Source organism: Mastomys coucha, unplaced genomic scaffold, assembly GCF_008632895.1.
Source record: "Mastomys coucha isolate ucsf_1 unplaced genomic scaffold, UCSF_Mcou_1 pScaffold21, whole genome shotgun sequence".
NCBI classification, from domain to species: Eukaryota; Metazoa; Chordata; class Mammalia; order Rodentia; family Muridae; genus Mastomys; species Mastomys coucha.
This window is the reverse complement of record NW_022196904.1, coordinates 76,219,489-76,224,575: the sequence shown is the minus strand read 5'-3', so window position 1 is coordinate 76,224,575 and position 5,087 is coordinate 76,219,489. Positions and strand designations below refer to the sequence as shown.

The following is a 5,087-nucleotide window of genomic DNA, read 5'->3' as shown; positions in this document are numbered from 1 at the left end:
AAAAAAAAAAAACTAAAACAAAACTTTCCCAGAGTATAAAATACATACATTCCAAAACAGTGGGGAGAATGAGGAGAATGGAGACAGATACTTTAAAAATAGTATTATGGAAAAACATTTCATCTCCTTATTTCTTGAGTAATATTCTACACTGATATGTTCGCTAAGTCTACTCATTTTTATCTAGTTACTATTCTGCCACAGGCCCGCAAACATCCACATCCTGAACTGCGCTCTCTAAAGATTCCACATGTGAGGAAGCCTGTTGTCACTAGAGGGCAGTGTGATATACTGTTTTTGGTTGTTTTTGTTGTTGTTTGTTTTTCGTTTTGTTTTTCTTTTCTTTTTTTTTCCTAGAAAGATGATTCAGATAGCTTTTATTTTTATTTCTCTATGACATTTTTATTAGCTATTTTCTTCATTTACATTTCAAATTTTATCCTCTTTCCCTATTTCCCCTTTGAAAACCCGCCTATTCCATCCCCCTCACCTGCTCATAACCCACCCACTTCTGCTCCCCTGTCCTGGGATTCCCCTACACTGGGGTATCCAGCCTTCACAGGACCAAGGATCTCTCCTCTCACTGAGGTCCCACAGGGTTATCCTCTGCTACATATGTGGCTGGAGCCATGAGCTCCACTCATATACCACTCCTTGGCATATACCCAGAAGATGCTCCAACAGGTAATAAGGCCACGTGCTTCACTATGTTCATAGCAGCCTTAATTATAATAGCCAGAAGCTGGAAAGAACCCAGATGTCCAACAGAGGAATGGATACAGAAAATGTGATAAATTTACACAATGGAGTAATACTCAGTTATTAAAAATGATGAAATTCTTAGGGAAATGGATGGAACTAGAAAATATCATCCTGAGTAAGGTAACACAATCACAAAAGAACACACATAGTATGAACTCACTGATAAGGGGATATTAGCACAGAAGTTCGGAATACCCAAGATACAATTCACAGACCACATGAAGCTCAAGAAGAAGGAAGACCAAAGTGTGGATACTTTCGTCCTTCTTAGAAGGGGAATCAAAATACCATGGGAGGAGATACAGAGACAAAGTGTGGAGTAGAAACTGAAGGAAAGGCCAGTGACTGTCCCATCTGGGGATCCATCCCATATACAGTTACCAAAGCCAGACATTATTGTGTATGTCAACAAATGCTTGCTGACAGGAGACTGATATAGCTGTCTCCTGAGAGGCTCTGCCAGTGCCTGACAAATACAGAAGTGGATGATCAAGGCATCCACTGGAGTGAGCACAGGGTCCCCAAGGAAGGAGCTAGAGAAAGGACCCAAGGAACTGAAGTGCTTTGCAACCCCATAGGAGGAACAAGAATATGAACCAACCAGTACCCCCAGAGCACCAACCAAAGAGTACACAAGAAGAGACTCATGGCTCCAGCAGTGTGATTTTCATAATTCATGGTTTGTCTCAAGTTCCAGGGACAGATAATTAACTGAGAATTTCTGGTGTGATGTAATTTTAAGATTGCAAATACCCTTTAAATGAGTAGATAGGCATACATTCTTGTTATAGACTGCTTGCTCTTCTCCTCTTCAACCCAGTTTATTTCTTGAAGCATTAGCTCTCATGGGAAATTCTTCATCATATTGGAAAATAATAGCTTAAAGGAATCAGACACCCAGGAAAGAAATAGAACTCCTAGAGAAGAAAAGACTATCTCATGTTCCACATCTGTCTGCATGTCTGTTTATGTCCACTGGTTTTCATCATGATGTTAAATGCACCTCTAAAGCAGCCATTTGCAAGGCCTAAAGATGCTTTCCTCCTCCCCATACACACTGGAAGCTTGTTCCTGGATAAGCCAGACTCAACAGCAACAAGAAACCAACAGCTGCTTTTTATGTTATCCTCTTTATGATGTGTTGTTAACTGGCCAATTACAAAATGGTACAATATAACATATGGGCACAAGCTCTTGAAGTTTTAAACACAGGGCTTCTTAGTTTAAATATGCTACTTAGCCTTTATCTGTAGCTAGTGAATAGCCTATAAAGCTAGTCTAATATAATATTATAAATATTAGATATATGAAATAAATAATATAAGTATAAAATATATAATATGAAATATATAATATAATAATCAAATAATACTAGATTTTAGGAGTTTGTGAAACATGGAAAATAACTTAAAATGCAGGTTAGGGCCACTATCTCATATTATTTCTCCGAGTCTTCTTTTCTTGATGCCTACAGCAAATATTATCTGCTCCAGTTGCATTATTCATTAATCACATATTTACTGTGCTACATACTCCAATGCACAACTTGTAAACTAAATAGAAAGTAATTTTGAGTTTTAGGGTGCTTTATATTGTAGTAGGAGACCTAGATAATTATCAAATTGTCAGATAAGCAGAAGTGTAGTTTAACAGAAACAAATGGCATAAATGAGAAAGATAGAGTATGTGTATCAGACAGGTAAATTAGATCTAAATGACAGATCATTAAGCTTCTCTTGATTAAACAAAACACTGAAACCTTATCCAAGTCTTTTGAAATCAAAATCATCTAGAAATGAAACATGTCTTATATATAAGAAGAGAATGAGTAATGGTCCATGGCAAATGGGAGCATAATGTATATAAGACTAACTAAGCCTGTCCTGAGCACAGCCTGGAGAGATGGTTCAGTTTTCTTAAGACCCTGAGTTCAGATCCTACCACCCACATGGTGGTCAAAACCTCATATAACTCCACTTTCAAGGGATCCAGCATGCACTTCTGGCTTTCATGGTTATATAACTCATGATCCCCACCCCACAAAGTTGGCCAATGGATTTGCATTAGAATAGTGGACTAGACAACATGAAGCTTGAGAACCAGCTGGAGCACATGCTAGATTAAATAATACCAGCCTTTCTTTTTCTCTATTTTTGTTTGTTTTGTTGTTTTTGAGTAGACTGTCTATACAGCCCAGGCTTGTCTACAACTATGTAGTACAGGCTAACTTAATGTAAGTTCCTACCACCTCAATGTCCTCGGTAAAATAATCATTCTTTACCATGCATGGGTTAGAATTTGTCTTTATCCCAAGGTCAGTTTAGAGTGACATGGTCCATTGTTGATGCTGTGTGACAGCTATAAACTAAATATTCTATGAGCAACAAATATTTTTATCTCATGGTTCTGGGAGTGTCAAAGTTCACAATTAAGGCAGATTTGGTAGTAAGAGTGACTTCCTTATAGCCATGAATTCTTTCTTCTTTCATGGTATAAACTAGTCTCTCACAGAATCTAACCTTATGGCCTATTCACCTAATCAACAAAAGGCCTCAGCTCTTAAAACCATCGTCATGGTGGTGAAAGGGGAGAGGGTACATACATTCAGAACACAGCAAGGAGCAAATGGGTTTTAGGCAGAGGTGTAGGCACTAAAGGGACTAGTGTTTAGTAATGAGTATGCTCAATGTGCATACTAGAAGGAAGTCCGAGGAGGGAGACTTCACATAGTCACCATCATTTGTTATAGAACATACTTTTTCTTTAAAAACTATAAGGACCTCAGCTCTTTCCATCCAACCCAGGGTCTGTCTCTCCTCTGAAAGGCAGCATTCAGAAGGAAACATCCTGTTTTAATTCCTCTGGAGACAGCAGTCTGTCCACTGTCAACCCTGTTTTATTTTCTTTATGAAGAGATGAAATCTGTTTCCTGGTAACTTCCACCCACACAGCTGCACTGTAGAACAATTTCCTGAAATGGATATCTAAAACAGAAGATAAGAGAGTCTGAGAAGGGGATGATTTCCTGGCCTGATCTTTTTTTTATTTTTATTTTTTCATGTTGAACGTAGTTGGTGGCCTCTATAACTCCTGAAATAATTTTAAGTGTTGCTTATCATCTAAGATACTTCTCAAAGCAGCTGTTAAACAAATCCTCAACAGATGCAGAGGACAGCACTGAAGATCACCATATTCCTTACTCTGTGGCCAGCTGTCATCCTAAGATCCCATATTATAGGACAATTACACCCATGAATGGTTATCCTTGAATTCACAATGTATAAGTGTGATTTCTGGGAGTCCCCATGAAGCAATAACCCTTCTTTTCTACACTAGAAAGAAAAAAAATGATGAAGAGAGCACAGATACAGGATTTACTCCTGCTGCAGCTCACTAAATAAAATTGACTGTGAATCCACCATTCTGCTTTTCTTCTTAAGTTTGCCTAGATTTAAAGCTTCACATGTATGGGTTTTGCTTCTCCATCTGAATTTTTGCCAATCTATTAAAAGACTTCAATAAAAAAAATCTGTGAATTACCTGGCTCCAGAAAAACACAGCAGGTACCCTTTCTGTTAAACTAATTTTCAAATGAAAATTTTTTTCTCCAACTAGGAATGTCTCTCATAATTTGTAGAAATGTGACATTCTACAAATAAAAGGCTATGCAAAACCGTTATTTAAAGGCATTTTAAAAGGCCTAGAGGGTATTAATAGTAAGCTTGTATATCTGGTCACTTTTGTAGCTTCCTCTTGGTGAGTCAACAATTGGCCATTTTTAGAAGCAATAAAAACAAAAACACCTCAGAGTTTCATGAAGCATATTTTATTGTGATTTGGTATTTATATTTGTCAAAATACATCTCTCTTTTTTTACCCTGTAAAGTTAATTTTGATTGATTTTTTTGTCTCTCATGGACATATTTTAGCTAAACCAAGTGAATGCCCCCATTCACATTTTAAAGCCACAACTCTTTTATAGACTGGCAAGTCATCTGATCATCATTCTGTTTATATTTAAATAAAGTGGACTGATATTTTATGAAGAAACAGCCAATTTCCTCCATGTAAGTCACCTTCCTAACTATAAATCATAGCAAAGAGAAGAATAGCAATTAGACACCTCCTGTGGTATTCCTCCAAACCATAGTACCTCCTTACTCATTCATCTGCTCTTAAGTTTTACTCAACCCACACACTTTCCTATCATTACATGTATGTCTTGACAAGAGTTTCCAAAAATCTGACTCTGGGTAGATGTGGAGAGCTGCGAAGCACCACACCTCAAAGATGGCACTGGCCGCCGCCCCCCCGCCAGTCTGATG

General features: G+C 37.7%; 1 protein-coding gene across 9 annotated transcripts in view; it reads right to left on the bottom strand.

Moving 5' to 3' along the window:
- The window catches only part of Nox4 (NADPH oxidase 4), a 178,832-nt gene that overhangs the window by 121,731 nt on the left and 52,014 nt on the right, over nt 1–5,087 (bottom strand). The window lies entirely within an intron of this gene.